General features: G+C 33.3%; 1 non-coding gene across 1 annotated transcript; it reads left to right on the forward strand.

Annotated features, from left to right (window-relative positions):
- Window positions 1-9,407: 9,407 nt before the first annotated feature.
- LOC113870602 lies at window positions 9,408-9,514 on the forward strand. Its single transcript, XR_003505623.1, has one exon. It is a non-coding gene; the product is annotated as a small nucleolar RNA R71 (small nucleolar RNA).
- The last annotated feature ends 9,371 nt before the right edge of the window (window positions 9,515-18,885 follow it).

Genomic DNA, 18,885 nt, shown 5'->3' on the forward strand with positions numbered 1-18,885 from the left:
TGCCCATAATCTCAACCTCCTCTGCACTTGTACAGATAATCATATATCAAAAGGGCTTTCACAGGTTAAATTGAGGCTAAGGTTAGGTGTGGATCACAATCAATTGAAGAAACAAATAAGTTCATTCTAAGGGGACAAAATTAATTGAGTGGATGAGCTTTAAAACTTAGTTTCTTTTTTTATTTGATATCATTATTGCTTTCCCGCTTTTAGGACAAGTTTTCCCTTTGTACCCCAAACTTGAACTTTGATTCATTTCTTGCATGATTCTCTTTCATTTTTCCATTTCTTTATTTTTCTTACATGCAGCTTTTTGCTATTTTTCTTTTGAATCTTTGAATTATTTGCTGATTTTCTTTTTCACACAAAATTTTATTACAACATTTTGCATTCTCCATTTTTCTTTCTTTTTTTTGAAATTCAGCTTTGTTGTTCCCTACCCCCAAACTTTAAACTTTGCTTGTCCTCAAGCAATTTAATATTTGGAATCACCCTAAACTTAAGCTTTATACCTATCCTCAATGAAACTGAATTAATTTCTATAACCTTAGCTAGGTATTATGGTTTTTCACTGAGGCTTGTAATGTGGCTATCCCGAAAGAAAGGGTATTTAGGCTCAAAAGGGTTAACTAGGATAGTGTTCTGATAGGCTTTTTAAGGCTAGCTAGCCACAATTGCAACATTGCCTCCATCATGTATATAGCGCTAGACCTTAGCATATTCAAGCAAGATAAAAGGCAAGTTTTAGAGTGCGGAACAAGCTATGATTAAGCACACAAGAAAGAATTTATTTCATGTACGACTCAAATCTCGCTTTTGGGAATTCATGATAACGTTATCCAATCAATTCCACATTTCACAAAACAAACATGCAAGCACAAAATGAATGAGAGGTAAATTTTAATATGCAAGTTTGACCTGTGCCAAGTGCAATCAGCTATATTATTTATAGACTATATCCTGGATATTACAGAATTACATGAAACTCAATTTTTCTTTTGTCCTATACCCAATTTAGCAAATTCAATCTAGTCATATTAAGCAAAAGGGATATTAAAGAATTTCACTCCCCTGTTGTGGTGGTTGCTCATAGACCAAGATTCATGTGCCCCACTTTTTGAATTTAAAGGAGTGAATCTGCATCAAGATAAAAATTCCAAGATAATTCAGTTAAACATCGAATTCTTAAACCTTGCTTATAGCCCAAATACACAAATGTTTGCAAAATATAACCAAATATACTCCTAACTAGAAAGCAAGGAAACTATTCTAAAAAAAAAAAAAAAGTGGCTTGTAAGCAGTGAAGTCCAATCTACTCCTCTTCTTCATCGTTGCTCTCATCTCCTCCGCTGTTTTCTTGTGAAGTTGATTCAGAACTTTCTTCCTCAATAAGTGCTTTAAAAGTTGGGAGAGGGCGCCTAATTATAGTCTCTAGCTCAACAACCATTTTACCTAAAGTGCTTGAAAATAATTGCTGGACTGGAATGCCTTCCATTTGTCCAATGTTCATTAGACCATTCTTCACATAGTCAAAAATAGCAATATTGGTTGCCTGCATGGCATCTTGCCTCTCCACTACTAGTTTCAACTGATCTTTGACACTTGTAGGTGGTGGCCTCCTAGATGAGGATGGTCGAGCAGATGAAGAGGTAGCAGCGCTAGCAACAACTCTTTTTGCAGAATAAAAGTCCTTTACCATAGTAGTCGTGATGTTGGGTGCTGCTCCCTTGGGTTCACGGAATTGCTCCATTGAAACCCCATCTTCTTCACATAGCAAGGCAACCAATGAAGGGTATGCCAATGAATCTCTCTTCTTGTGGAGGATTTCTCTTATTGCATTGTTAATTACTGCCCCTACATTAATTTGCATATCTGTCATAATGGCAAAAATTAATTCAACCATTTTTTGTGGCAAGTGTTGAACTGTGCTTCACTGGCATGAAAGAGCTAAGTACAAAATGTGCCCAAACTTTTGCTTCCGATACCAAGTCCTTCCTTGAAGTGCTTTGGCTTCTGCAATGTAGATTCTCCCCATTCAGTTTCAAGTACGCATAGTTTATGAACAATTACCTTCTTATCCTTTTTAGCATACTCACAATAGGTGCTAAAGTCCAGCTTGTTTGGGTCCAGTTTATATGCTATTTTTAGCACCCTATTTATGGCCTCTGCAGAAAAATCTACCAACACTCCTCTTAACATGGAGTGGTTTGTGGGAAGAGTATCATTCTTCACTCTAATGCTATTTGCATAAAATTCCCTTGTGAGGTCTGTGAACCCATACCAAGCTGTCTTGCAGAATGTCTCCCAGTCTCTGCTTCGGATGACATCATGGAATTGTTGGTACATGTATTCTTGAATCTCAATCGCCCTATCAGCTATGACCTTCCTCTTCCATAGGTTGGCCCAGTAGTAGTTCTCATTGGCGATTGCTCTGACTCTTGCATCATTTGCAGGATGAGGTCTTGCAATAGAAGGAGATGCTCTAGCTGTCCTTCCTCTCTTTGACTTTGGTGTGGATCTAGATGTTCCTCACATGTTTGTGTTTCCTGCAGCAGAATGCCTACATTCATTATGTACAATTACATCAACATTCGGTATTTTGCAATGACAGCAGCACACATTTTCTATTTATGTTCAGAATGACAGCACTAGATATCCACTAAGGCGTTTAACATGTTAGTGAAGATTGGTCGTTCAAAATCAGGAATTTACTCCTTTTATGCATCAGCATGTATGTACAGAATAATCGCATTCAATCTAAGTTCAATGTAGACCATGACACAATTTAGACAGCAGTTTCAGTGCACCTATCAATAGAAAATGAATGCAAAATTAAATCATGTCCTACCAGCAATGCATTTTTGACAAAACAACGTATTTTATTCCAATGAAATTCACTTCATGTTTCAACAACCATGTGTCAAACTCAGTACCAAATTCATGCATATTTAACTCCAATCAAATTCCAACCAATTTCACTTTATTGGTATGTAAAATAGAGCAAATATTTAAGCATGTTGTTCAGATTCTAGTCACCCATTCTATGCAGTTTTCTGATTCACCATAACGATTATATCAAAATTCCAAGACAAAGTTCCCAATGTAATGTTCATTACTGCAAGATTTGCATAAAAATTTTGGAAGAAGTAATGTTGGGTGACTCAATTTCATGAAATTTTAGTTTTTCCACAGCAATTAAATCACGAACCCTAAATCCCCAAATTGGAAATGAGAGCAAATTGTACCTGAAGAGACTTTTGAAAGCAATTTGATTTACCCTAGGTTCTCCAAAGTTATTTCTGCAGTGCAGTGATTCCAAATGGTTATGTAGCAAAAGTGATCACTATTGACCGCAATAGTGCTCACTATGGGCGATTGGGGCTGTTTATAAAGGGCGTGAGCACTTTTGAAGTCGCAGAGTGCTCACTATGATGTGTGGGTGAGGGTTATGGTGTGCGTGTTTACTATGAAATGGTGAAAAGGGTTCACCTTTTACATTTTAATTGAGTGGGTGCTGATGTAGTCCACATTTACTCTAGGCGTGTTTACTATGGAAAGGAATAGTAATCACTTTAGGTGCCCCTAAAAGTTATTCACTATGCGCGTGATCACTATTGGAAGCAATAATGATTACTTCAGTGGGGTTTTATATATAATAGACCTGTGCGTAAACATTTTTGGAGCGTATCGTAATCCCTGCAGAACTTCGCAAAAGCTATTGACTCTGTGTGTGATCACTATGCTCAAGCATAGTGATCACTACAGAGTGCCAAATCAGAATATGCTTCTAAAGTGATTACTTTTAAAAACAAAGGTGATTACTATGTGCTGCCTTACAGTTTTTCTTCTCCAAAGTGATCACTATGCTCCTCAAGAGTGATTACTTCAGAATGTGAGGTTTGGAATAAGTACAAAAGTGATTGCTATTGTTATGTAAAAGTGATTACTGCAGAGTATAAGGCTCATAACTGGCAAAATAGTGATCACTATGATAAAATGAAGTGATCACTACAGTCACCCACTCTGTTATTTTCCCTTTATAGTAAACACTTTCCACTACAATAGTGTTCACTATACCATCAGGTTGCAGAAAACTTACCCTTGATTCATTTTTACATGTTGTACTTGGAATTCAACCTCTTTTTCTACAATTTCTTCTCCTTTTAACAGTACCAGCTGTTGAACTTTGCCTTGATCCGTCTAAACCATTGATTGATCTTTTATCCAGCTTGAAACATAATGAATTTCCCTTGTTAATTCCATTTGTGCAGAATAGAAAAGTCTTCCCAAAACTCAGAATTTATAGACATAACAGATATTGCAAAGATGAATTAAACTGTGCAATAATGCAAATTTCTATCTAAAACTCAAATTTAGTAAAACATTAACAAAATTTAAATCATGAACAGATTATGCAGAATTTAAAATACTCTATAAAAACTCATAATATTTAAGCTATCAACACAGAAAAACCTGCAATAACTTGTACAGAATTAAAATTGAATACTATTGACAAAATTCTTAAAGTGATGAGAGAGAATTAGACAGAAATTAGATCATTCCGTGAGTTGTCTCTCACGCAGCGCTCTTTTAACGTTACTAGCTTGACGTTTCATATTGCTCACTCAAGAGCAACTAACTTCACGCACACTTTGGCTTTCTCTACTTGACCTCCAAGATAGACCTTCAGTCTTTTTGCCCATTTACCTTAAATTATCTGCCATCTTTGGGATCTGGTATCAGTATAGCACCAAAGGGGGATACCTCCTTCACCACGAAAGGTCCAAACCACTTAGATTTTAATTTCCCTGAAAACATCCTCAATCTTGAATTGAAAAGTAAAACAGATTGTCCAGGTTCAAGATCCCTTTTCAAAATAAATCTGTCATGTAATTTCTTGGTCCTTTCCTTATATAATTTGGCATTTTCATAAGCATTGAGTCTGAACTCCTCCAACTCATGCAGCTACAGCAGTCGTTTTTCTCTTACACTAGTTTGGTCAAAGTTCAGCCATTTCACAGCCCAATAAGCTTTATGTTCAAGTTCCACCAGTAAGTGGCAAGTCTTTCCATACACCAACTGATAAGGAGACATGTTAATTGGTGTTTTGAATGCAGTCCCATATGCCCACAAAGCATCATTCACTTTCTTAAACTAGTCCTTCCTTGAAGTGCTTACCACATTCTCTAGAATCTTCTTTATTTCCCTGTTGGAAATCTCTACTTGGCCACTTGTTTGAAGGTGGTAAAGTGTTGCTATTCTGTGCTTGACTCCATACTTTTCTAGGACTGATTCAAGGTATTTGTTGCAGAAATGGCTTCCTCCATCACTTATCAAAATTCTGGGCACTCTAAACCTTGAAAAGATGTTCTTTTTGATAAAAGAAACAATAGTTCTTGCATCATTTGATCTGGTAGGCACTGCTTCCACCCATTTGGACACATAGTCCAATACTAATAACATATATTCATTCGAAAATGAGCTAGGGAAGGGACCCATGAAGTCTATTCCCCACATGTCAAATAGCTCTACCTCAAGTATGTTGTGTAGTGGCATCTCATGTTTCCTAGAAATATTGCCCACTCTCTGGCATCGATCACATCTCTCCACATAGTTCTTGGCATCCCTAAACAATGTTGGCCAGAAAAGGCCAGATTGCAGTACTTTGGCTGTTGTCCTTGAGCTTCTATGGTGTCCTCCATAATCTGAACTATGACAGTGCCACAAAACATCTTCTTGCTCTTCCTCTAGTATGCACCTTCTCAACAGCCCATCTACTCCAATTTTGAACAACAATGGATCTTCTCACACATAGTATTTGCTGTCATGAAATTTTTTTTTCTTTGTTGCCAACTCATCCAACTTGGAACATGATGTGTAGCCTTAAAGTTGGTCATGTCAGCGAACCATGGCTGTGACTCAATCTTGAATAAGTTCTCATCTGGGAACTCTTCTTTTATTTGCTCTACCTCAAATGGTATAGTCTCAAGTGGTAGTCTCGACAAGTGGTCAGCCACTCCATTCTCCTTCCCTTTCTTCTTGTCTTTGATCTCCAACTCTAATTCTTGAAGGAGTAAAATCCGCCTTAATAATTTGGGTTTAGCATCCTGTTTTGACAAAAGATACTTAAGAACAGCATGGTCAGTGTAACTATAACCTTGGATCCTATCAAATAAGACCGAAACTTGTCAAAAGCAAATATTATGGCTAGGAGTTCTTTTTCAGTAGTAGTGTAGTTAATTTATGCAGTGTTAAGAACTCTACTCGCATAATGAATAACATGCAGTTTCTTGTCTTTTCTTTGGCCTAAAACTACTCCTATAGCTACATCGCTAGAATCGTACATCAACTCAAAAGGCAATTCCTAATCAGGTTTGACAAATACAGGTGTAGAAATTAATTTCTTTTTTAAAGTGTTAAAAGATACTAAACACTTATCATTAAAAGAAAAATCTACATCCTTACTCAACAAATCACTCAACGGCTTTGCAATTTGGGAAAAATCTTTAATGAACCTGCGATAAAAACCAGCGTGTCCTAGGAAACTTCTTACTCCTCTTACATTCACAGGTGGTGGCAGCTTCTCTATCACTTTGACCTTTGCAGGGTCCACTTCTATTCCTCTTGCTGAAACTTATGTCCTAAGACAATTCCTTCTTGTACCATAAAATGACACTTTTCCCAGTTAAGAACAAGGTTTGAGTCTTGGCAACGCTGCAAAACAAGAGATAAATTAGTGAGACACTGATTAAAAGAATTACCAAATGCAGAAAAATCATCCATAAACACTTCTATAATTCTTTCAATCATATAAAAAAAATGGACAACATACACATTTAAAATGTAGCCGGAGTGTTGCACAGTCCGAATGGCATCCTACAGTATGCGAAAACTCCAAAGGGACAAGTGAATATTGTCTTTTCTTAGTCCTGTGAGTCGACTACAATCTAGTTGTAAGCAGAGTATCCATCTAGAAAATAGTAGTAGTCTTACCCAACTAATCTCTCCAACATTTGGTCAGCAAACAGAAGAGGAAAGTGATCCTTTCTTGATGCATCATTCAGTTTTCTATAATCGATGTACATTTGCCATCCAGTTACTGTCCTAGTAGGTATTAACTCATTTTTCTCATTCGGCACCACAATTATACCTATAGGCACTACATGAATCATATTGACCCATTGGCTATCCAAAATAGGATAAATAATCTTTGCATCTAGCAATTTCATATCTTTTTACCTCACTACCTCTTGCATAGTTGGATTAAGCCTTCTTTGAGGTTGGACAACCGATTTTCAATTCTCTTCAAACAAAATTCTATGCATGCAAAAGGATGGATCTATACCTTTCAAATTGGAAATATGTCATCCCAGTGCAAATTTGGTCTTTCTTCAAATTGCCATTTATTATTACCGGTTTGTTATACCCTTCATCAAGAAATGCATACCTTAAGTGAGAGGGTAATTGCTTGAGTTTCACTTTGGGCTCTTCTTTCTTCTCCTCTTCTTGATGTAATTCTTCTTTGAGTTGGTTCACTGCATTATTGACACATGGGAGAGTCTAGTTGCAATATGCATTCTTTCATTACTTTATCTTACTCCTCATTAATACAGCATTTTGCTGCAGCTATTGTGCCTTCCAAGACTGCACTTTCATCATGTTTCTCTAAGAATGATGGTATCACAGCATCTAATACATCAATCCTCATGCAGCTCATATCATCACTTGGGTGTTTAATGGCTTTAAATACATTGAAAATGACTTTTTCCTCTTGGACTCTTGGCATCAATTCGCCTTTCTACACATCAATCAAGACTCTCCCTGTGGCTAAAAATGGCCTCCCTAAAATAAGAGGATATCCGCATTTACCTCCATGTCAAGTATCACAAAATCTGCAAAGAAAATGAATTTGTCTACCTTGACTAACAAGTCTTCCACTACTCCATAGGGATATGTATATGATTTATCCGCTAGTTGTAATGTTATCCCCGTTGGCTTCACCTCTTCAATTTCCAACTTCTTCATGATAGCTAAGGGCATTAGATTTATGCTGGCCCCCAAATCACACAAGGCTCTTCCTACCGTGCAATTCTCAATAAAGCAAGGTATGCTGAATGATCCTGAATCCTTCAACTTTTGATGCAGTTTTCTCTATAAAATTGCACTGCACTCCTTAATGAGTGGTACTAATTTCTCCATATCCAGCTTCCTCTTCTTAAACAAGAGCTCTTTCATAAATTTTGCTTAAGAGAGCATTTGTTCTAATGCCTCTGCAAACGAAATATTGATTTGGAGCCTCTTGAACATATCTAGGAATCTTTCAAACTGCCTTTCTTGTCTAGGATCCTGCACTCTCTTTGAAAATGGTAACTTCTTGAATTGCTCTTCATTAATAGGCTTGCAGGCCTTTTCAAACTTCTGCTTCTTGCCCCTCTTTTCTTGTTTATTAGTGTAGTTTTCTCCCTCATCTCCCCTCTTCAACATGGTATATTTTCCACTTTCACAGTCTTCTTGTTTCAGCTCATTCCTCATTAGAATGGGTGACATCATCCTTCTTTCTTAGGCTAGAAACCACTACTACACTTCTTATGGTTATGTCTTGGCATTGCTTCTTTGGATTCACTATTGTATTGCTAGGAAACCTCCCTTCATCTCTATTAGCAAGTTGCCAACTGACCAATTTGAGTTTCTAACTTCTTCATAGAGCTTTCTTAATTTTTAAAGCTCGTTTGTGTCACCTTTATAGTCTGCAGTAATGTGTCTTCCATTTCATTCATTTTCTCACTCAAGGGTCTTGAATACCCTTGATTTTTCTGACGTTGTGCAGAAGAACTCCCTTGGAAATATTGTTGCTGAACTTGAGGAACTGCACTTGAAAAAAATGCAATACTTGCATTCCCTCTTACACTAGAATTTTGTGGATTCCACTTGTAGAACTGTTGTCCTCTATTATTAATAGGCTGAAAACAAGGCAGAAATAGTTGTTGTGGCCTTTGGTAATTTCCCATACAATTGACTTGATCGGATTGTTCTACAACTATGGGATCACAGGCCCCATTCACATGATTGCCACCACAAAAATCACAACTCAATTATGTGTTAGAGCAACACCAATCTGCAGGTTGCTTATTTGTTGAGTCAGGGCAGTAATCTGTTCAGAGAATTGTTGATTCTGCAATTGGTTTTGAGCAAGCAAGGATTCTATGGATTTGATCTCATACTCTCCTCTCCTTGAAGCCTGTCTTTCATTCAAATTTTGATACATTGATGAAGCCGTCATCTTTATAATTTACTGGGCTTCTTCCAAGGTTTTTGCACTCAATGAACCTCCCGTCGCTGCATCTATCATGGTTTTAGTTGCTGCAGTCATTCCATTATAAAACGTTTCAAGCTACATCTACTCCGGTATGCAGTGATAGGGACACTTCCTTAATAATTCCTTGTATCTTTCCTATGCTTCATATAATGACTCTTCATCTTGCTGAATAAAAGATGTAATTTTTTCTCTTATTTTCGCAGCTTTTGAAGGGGAAAATATTTTGTTAGGAACTTGTTCACCAAATCAGCCCATGTTGAAATGCTACCTTGTGGTTGAGCTTGGAGCCAGCACTTGGCTTTATCTCTCAATGAAAATGGAAATAATCTGAGTCTAACTGCATCCTCACTCACCCCATTAATTCTGATTGTGTCACAAAATTGCAAGAAATTTAAAATGTGCAGATTTGGATCATCTGCATGGCCTCCCGCAAATTGGTCCTGCTATACTAAATTTAAGAGTGCAAGTTTTATCTCAAAGTGATTAGCCTGGATTGTAGGTCTCAAAATAGAAGAGTTGAACTCTTGTAAATTGGGAAATGCATAGTCTCCTAGTGTTCTCAATCTTGGTTGCTCTGCCATCTTTGTTTGTCTTGGAATTTGACTAGTTTGAGGTGAAGGTGTAAAACTATCTTGCTCCTCTCTTTCAATTTGTTCAATTTTTGCTTCACTTCTCAACCTCCTTAGAGTTTGGTCAATGTCATGATCAAATACCAAAGTGGATTTGTTTTTGTTTTTTCCTCGCATATTCAAATCAAAATTAACGAAGTTAAACTAAAAATCAATATTAAGGGATGAAAAACAAAGATTATGTAGAAAAAATATCAGCAAAAACCTGTGAAATTCAAGTATAAACAATTGCAGAATTATGCAGAAATTTTCTCCACTATTATTCTAAACTTATCTATTTAAAGGCAAAATAGAGTAACTTGAATGTAATACTAAGTTGCAGAGAAAAATTTAGAAAACAAGAACTCAATCTAGCAATTTTCCTGCTACTAATGATATTGAAACACAATTCCTCGGCAATAGTGCCAAAAACTTGTTGGACATTTTCTAAACACTAGCAAGTGCACTAGGAATTGCAGCAAGTAATAAGTAAATTTTAGATCCAAGTATCGTCTCCACGGGGAATTTAATTCAATTACCACTTCACAATTAAATCACTCGTTGAGCCAAATCGAGATTCAAGTTTTGAGCATGCAAGATAAAAGCAAAGAATTAAGCAATTAATAATTCATAGAAAAATAGAGTAAAATTTGGAAAGTATATGGTGTAAAGTAGGAATGATTTCACTTCGTTGAATAGCAATCCGTTAGGTTCAAACTCAATTTCATTGAATAATTAAAGATCAATTTCGCTAAGTTAGTCAAATCCCAATCCCTTGGTATTATGACCTTAATCTTCATTTAAATTCCCTAATTCCTTAGGTGAAGTTCAAATTCCCATTACATTAGGTTCAAGAAATTATCAGACCACAAGATTAATCATGCTTATCCCTAATTCAATCACATAATTTCTAGTAATGAATTTCCTCTAAGTTCAATTCAATGAGTGATCAATTCAAAGAAAATATAAGAAAACGAGTTGAATGTTCAATTAATCCAACGAAATACAAAGTTTAAACCCTAACTAATTACAATCAATTCGAATCCATCACTCCTACAAGGGGATTTAGCAATGCATTACAGAAAATTGAGAAAAAGAAAGAGTAGATGAAGAAGAAATTATCCAAGAATCCATACCAATTTCAATTCCCAAGCAAGATTCCTCTCTCCTTGAAGCTCGAAATTTGCCCTCAATCTCCTCTCTCTCTTTCTCTTTCTCTTTCTCTAAGCACTAAAAATAAAAATGTAAAAATATGAGAAATTTTTTTTTATTCCGCATCTTGGGATCTATTTATAGAAATTATGCAATTGCCATAGTGATCACTATGAAAAATCATAGTGATCACGCGCAGTGTCAGTAGCAACTTCCCTTCCTGTAGTGATCACTATGAATTACCATAGTGATCACGCGCAACACCAACAATTTCTCTCTTTGAATTTTTCTACTGAAGTGATTACTATGAAGAATGATAGTGTTTACGTGCATGCCTAACAGCATCTGCACCAAAATTAACTTCTGAATTGATCACTATGAGTTGAAATAGTGATCACTATGCCCCTGGGCATCTCCAAAGCTCCCTTTAGTAATCACTATGAGTTGTAATAGTGATCATTATGCCTCATGCTCCAAATTTTTGCTGAAAGAGTGTTCACTATGCTTTCCAAAAGTGATTACTATGATATCCAACTTCTCCAAACAAGTTCCAATTGTGCCCAATGATTGGGACTTTCCTACAAAAGCCACAAATATGAATTATCAACTGAAATAAACTAAAATTCACAAAATTTATTGACTTTTCTATTTAATTCAATATTAAACTATTTACAAATATTTTTAGACGTTTTTATCTATTTTTTCACTGATTCTTTATTTAATTATTAACTAAAATAAGGACAAAATATGGATTCATCACTAGTTCAGCCACAAACTTAAAGGAATTGGACCACTTAACATATTAGCCCATTATTACGAAAAAAAATCAAGTTCCAAAACAAAAACATGTGCACGCCAAAAATAAGTATTGGGCCTTCGTTGCATACTTTAAGCCATCACTCTTCTAACCCTTGAATACAATTCACCATTTTGAGCCTCTCTTGATTCATGTTGGGCTCCTCTCCAAATAATGTGATCATGACTTGTTGAAGGGCCTCCTTAATCTTTTTGGTTTTTGCTCTTGTTATTAGGCTTCCAAGTCCTTGAAATGTATTGGGCTCACTGGACTCCTTGTCCTTTGACGCTTGTTCATGATCTCGCAAGGCTTGGTCTCCATCATCTCTAGACCAAAGCGAGAAGGCATCTCGCTCAAGTGAGATTATAAAAAATGATGAAGAAATTTTCTGTCTAACATTCTCGCTCAGGCGAGAATGGTCTCTCTTAAGTGAGAATGTATTCGTTCAAGCAAAAAGTTGAGAGTGAAAATAGTCTATAAATCGCTCCAGTGATTTAAAACTTAGAACATAAGGCTAGTAACCTTTCTAATATCACTCTCTATTCTTTCACTCCCTCCCCAACTAGAAAACCTCATTACTCTCTAAATCTCCCTCAAATCCAAGCTTGAACATCTTTCCTCACTTGATTCCAAGTAAGTTCTTATAGCTTAATCTTCCAATTTTACTTATTTTTCATCATTTTAGTCTTTCAGACAATATCTTTCGTAAAAAATGTTGTACCTTTTCGCTCTGGATCTCAAGAAGAAGAACTCGATTTTGTAGACCTTATCTCTCATCTCTTGTTTTGAGAGATCTATTTTCAAGTAAGAGGAGTTGATCCCAAACCCTAAATTCTAATCATGTGTTTTAGATTGAAAAACTCAAAATACCCTATTTTGAATAGTAAATTTTGTTAGAAATTTCCTTTTTAAATCATATGAAATTTTAAATAAAACTCAAGAACCATTACATCAGATTATCGAACAGAAATAGGGGAGTTTTAGGAATACGTGGATCCATTGACATTGATCAGAGGTTGCAGTAGAATACTTTTTTAGTTTTGGTGCAACCAAAATTAATGGATTCCTTAATAGGACTTGATATTTCTCTTGTAATGGGAAGACAGAGAAATGTTTCTTATTTTGGCTTATTGGGGACCATGACCAACCTTATAATTTAAAACCTATTAGGGTTTCCATTAACCCGTAACGAACTAAATTCAGTCTCCACTTATTGAGCCCATATTCCTTTAGTTATATTAATTATTATTTTTTTAATTAGTAGTCTAAAGGTTCACTAAAATTAACTCACTTTTATTGAGCCTAACAGAATGTAAATAGCTAATATAAATGCTATAAATAATAGGTATTACCCATATTAACTATTAGAAATAAATTTTTTAACAGATCTATAATATCTTCTTAAAATCATAATGTCAAGAATGGATTATTTGGATACGAAAACCTATGGTTTAGTTTAAGATTCACCTAAAACATAATTTTATAGTAAAGGTTGTGAGTAAAACAATGTTTTAAGGAGTTTTTTTTTTATGATTTTGTTATTAATTATCATATATGTGACCTATTAATTTTGAACAATGTATGTATTGGAAAATGAAAATAGGAAATGCTAAACTCTAGGATAGGTGATTTTTATAAAGATCGAGAGAGTATGATCTCTTGCAATATAACTGTAGTATGTAATTAATTTTAATGTATTTGTAAATTATACGATTAGATTGAGTCAGAAGGTATTTGACTTTCGATATATTGAATTGATTTGTATAATATGATATTTTAAATTACTGAGAAAGCATGAAATTGATTGCATGAGAAAGGAAATTATAAAAATAAAAAATTGTGTGCTTGGTTATGTATGTGGAATTATGATACATGTGTTAGAATACAGTGATTGTGTGAGTATAATATATGTATTATATCACATTGATTGGTGTGATTATTTTATATATATATATATATATATATATATATATATATATGTATATATATTGTAATACATTAACATGTGCAATTATAACACATATGTCATGACATATTGATTGGTGTGATTATAATACACATATTACGACATACTGATCAATATGAAAATGTATGCTATGAAAGAGTGACGAATATATGTGGAATAAAAGAATTCAGTACAAATTGCCATTATTAAGTTCCTATATAGATAGTTACAGAAATACATTGGAGATATAGAGTTCAGAAATAGTTTGAAACATCTGTGAAAAATTAGGGTGGTGAGTATTGTTCGCGTATGTGTACATGATATAAGCGAAAGCATCACAAGTTTCATGCTTATTTCCTGACTATACCTTTGCTATGGAGCCGTAAAACACACATATTGTATCCGTCTGTGGTGGTTGATCGACGACTATTCATACAAGTGCAAGTCTTTCATGACTAGGAAAAACATGTTGACAATGATGTAGGGGCCCATGAGTACCGTAAGTACCGATATATGATGGATCTATTGGATTTTACAATGATTAAAATGGCATAAATACAAAGATTGTATAATTAGATTTGATTAAGTGTGAAATGTTGTGCCTTAATGACTTTTGGATGAAATTTTATATAAATGAGTTACTATTATTTTAATGCATGCTTGTGTTTAATTAATGTTTTCTATATTATTAGGTTGTCACATAAAATAAGGGTTTAGTGGGGCAGATAATACTTACTCTTACAATTATTTTCAAGAAGTGAAAATGAAGAAATAAAAGAAATTGATCCGATCATATTCTCAATTATGTTGTAAGGAAGAGTTGCTCTGTTAGAATTTAAATTATTCTAAAGATTATAATAATTTTAATTAAGTTTTCATTTAATTTTGATAATGATATGTAAATATTTTAATGTTGATTTTAGAATGTATATATTTTGGTAAACTTTGTTGTAATTAGTTAATTATTTTAATTGTAATTTACATCTGACATTAGTTAAAAGTTTAAATTGTTGTAAAGAGATTTTTGTTTATATAAAAAAATTGTATTATATATATGTATGTAGTATGAAGTAAGTTAATTGTTTAAAAATGTAATTTCAATCTTTACTTTGATCAAACATTTGTATTGAAAAAATCAACATTTATATCTCATATGAATGAAACATATGCACAAAGTTTCAAAATTTTGCTAACTTTTATTAGTTCAAATTTATGTGTAAATTTTTCCAAATTTTTCATATCTTTTACCTAAAGGAAAAATATTTAAGTAAGAAAGAATGTCACACCTAATACCACCATCGCAAACCTAAGTTCCATAAAATGCATTACTTATGACTGTCATTGGAATTTCTGCTATTAGAAATCAAAAGAACCACTTATCTCTTCAATCATTTACTTCTATTAAATTGGTTTGAACTTAGATCCAAGTGAATCAAATTAAGTATGGAAAAAATAGAATTTGGAATAGTCCTTGAAAACGAATTTATAGTCAACGAGAATTTTTTGAGTGAAATTAAGCCCTTGATGTAAGAGGGTATGTCGCCTTTTAGTCTATGGAAAGAAAAGTTTAAGATTTTGAGGCTATCAAGCATGACAATGGAAGTGAGTATTATCCCTTGAGTTTGTAATTGAAAAAATCAATGTGAGTAATGTTCGGAGGGCAAGTGTATCTGTCAAGAAGTAATAAAGGGTTCTAAAATAAGTTTCTGAAATATTGTCTCACAAAGATTAATTTTAATTATTAAGAATTTCTTAATTCAATTATTTGAGCCTAAAAGATGTGAAATTAAGTAAGAACCATAATTTAATTATAAAATTAATTATGAATAAAAGCATATAACACAACACACGTCTTTGTTGAACTTATAAGAGAGGAACTTAGGGCATATGAGTTTTCTCATTCAATCCTTTATGTTATTTTTTCATTTAACTCTAAATTTAATTTTCTTGTTATTACCAATCATTCATACAAATACTATTTACACCCAATGATCATGCAATACTAATATTATTTTCTCTAAATTAATATCTCAAATGATCATGTAAGACATCAATTAAAAAAAGTATAAAGTACCTATGAACTTGTTAATGTAATAAGATTGGAAGATAAAGATTAATTTGGTCTACCTAATCCTTTGTCTCATTTTATCCTATAGATCTATTAATTAATCGAGGTACGGTCGCTTGACGATATAATTAATTATGATTATAATTATGTGCAATAGGATAAAAGCTAATTAAGAATAGAAACCAAATATAGATTTAAATTTTAAAATTTCATAAATTCATGAACAATAGTTCCTATAACCTTAGCTATGGACTTAGTTACTTATGTTAAAGATAAGAACTAGAACAATCATAAATAAAGCCATAGAGAAAAGTAAACTAGAAAGATATGATTGTTTGATCTTCAAGTACGGTCGCTCGAAGCTCCAAGTCTCACAAAAAATATGCCAACGATCCGTGCAAAAAAGACGAAATGAAAGGTGTATCGAAGAGTAAGAGACAAGATGTAGAATAAGATGTCCGAGATCTCTCTTTAATAGAGTTTGAAAACTCTAAAAGTTTTTCATTAATTGGGTTTCCCACAAATTAGCACAGTCGTGCAAGGCCGTAAGCATGGTTGTACATGGGCTCAAAGTACTCCTGTGTTTAATGATAGGGTTTGGGCTTGTTGACTGCTGCAAAGCTCTATTTTGCAACCAATTTGGGCCCAAAATAATTTTTAAACCTAGTTGTGACATCTTTATGTTAAACTACACAATATACAAATAAATCAGGATAAAACTCAAATAATATAAAGATTAAACATTAATATATGAGTTGTAAAAAAGAGCTTAATTATAAACTTATCAAATAAAGTTGAAATATATGTGTCTTGAAAGAGAAGTAATATGATTGATGTGAAAAATGGTCAAAATTGCGTGTTAGATAGCAACGGTGAAGTTATCAACAAAAAATGAAAATAATAGTTGATAATGGTAATTTACAACAAAAGAAAATAAAGAAGAAGTGAAATGAATAAATAAAAACTAAAATATTTAACAAATAACAATTTTAGAGAATAAAATAATATATATATATATATATATTATTATACCAGACATATTTTTATCGTATAATTAATTATACATGTTTCATAATAGGATAACTTTAGTTAATCACAAATATATGATAGTCGTAATGATAATTTTATACGTATCTTGTATGTATTTCACAATCGTTTTACATAATATGTTAACATTATGTTAGTTAGTATGTTTCAATAGCAGATAACTCAAAAGATTGAAATGATAGATGAAGAGAAGAAATATTTTTTAAACTTTAAGAGCGCTGGTATATCATATTTAATAATATCAATGAAAGCCAACCAATTTTTAAAGTACCTACTTTCGTGTCCAAATTGCAAGAAACATAGGGGGAAAACTACTCCATTATTTAATAAATAAATAAATAAATATCTAGTTACATATGAAAGAAATGGTAAAAACATTTATAGCTAACACGTGTTCAACTGCCCCACCGACTATAACGGTCACGGAAGATACCCTCACCGAACTTGGACAAGCACATTTCTTCCGTCAATGGGCGGTGATATTTTTGCCTTAAAAAATTAAACAATATTGTTATTTTTTATGACCCAATTTAAGTAATTAATAATAGTTAGCTTTTATTAAAACAATTATTTATTATATTTTTTTATTTTGAATATAATGAATGTTATTTTAATACAGATTTATTATTTTAAATTCTTAATCTTAATCCCAAAATTAGAATTAACAAAATTGTTAAAATTATTCAGATATCACCTATTTCTGGTGGTTAGATAGACTCTCTTCAGTTTTCATCCTTCACAAATATAAAGTGTAGGAAAATCAATATTCTTTTCAAGCAACCTTCCTAATAAAAATCTGTTTAGGTAATGAGAGTGTCTCCACGGCCACGAAATAGAATATAAGACCATTTAATTAGACTGTCGTTAGCTCATTTCTGAACGTTGATTGAGACATGGGGCATACATGGGACCAAGGAGCACATGGAGTGCAATGATACTGGGAAGGATGAATATAAAAATCTTGAAGGAAAGTAAAATTGATCAATCAATTTTTCATTAATAAATTACATTATTATTGTACCTTAAAAAAAACTGCGTTTAATAGTTATAATGCTCAATATCTCATAGTCATGAGACACCTAAGAAGCAAGAAATCTTATTTTGTTTATTTCAAATGCTGACCCTATTACTTTACAAAAATGGAATAGTAATATTCATTGAACTTGCTCCACAAATTCATTTCAAGCAGCATATACCACAACCAATAATCTAATACGAGGCAAATCCAAATGAATGCATTGGTACTCTTTCAATGAATTGGCCAACAAAAAAGATGGTAAGGACGCAAGACATCAATAGCATGACCCAACGGCATTAAAAGAATTACTATTGCTATCATAGTAAAAGTACTTGAATAGTAACAATAATATAATTAAAGGATAAACTACAACAAACCACAACACTTTAGCCTTGGATTTATGCAGAACGTTACTTGCTAGTTTGCTAGTGCATCCTCCGAACACAAGGGCAATTTGTAGGTGTGATGTGTTTGTCTACTGAGGAGGTTGTCCGTATTTTGTGTAAATAAATAAATTGTAACAAAACAAAATATGAATTTTTTACGAAAATAATATACAATAAAAATACTGAAATGGACTTCTGCTACAAATATTTACCAAATTAAACTTTTTTATTATATCATTGTTCACTCTGATGGTGCCATTAATTAATGTCTTAATAAATGAGTTACGTTTATCTCACCATCAGTTAAATTAGTACATCTAAAGAGAAAAGTGACTTTATAAAGATTGAAGAAAGTCATATACACTAAACGACGAAAATGAAAGAGTGAAAACGATATATTTTTGCTACCCAATTAGACTTGATCCGAGAATTAGTAACTACACATATGTTCAGTTAAACGATGATGAAAATGTCAAAGCACTCTTCAACATCCATGATTCTAATAAACTTTTATAAGGTATAGAACTATATGTTACATTTGCCATAAAC

This window comes from Abrus precatorius, unplaced genomic scaffold (genome assembly GCF_003935025.1).
Source record: "Abrus precatorius isolate BTA unplaced genomic scaffold, Abrus_2018 Scaffold6, whole genome shotgun sequence".
In the NCBI taxonomy this organism is placed as follows: Eukaryota; Viridiplantae; Streptophyta; class Magnoliopsida; order Fabales; family Fabaceae; genus Abrus; species Abrus precatorius.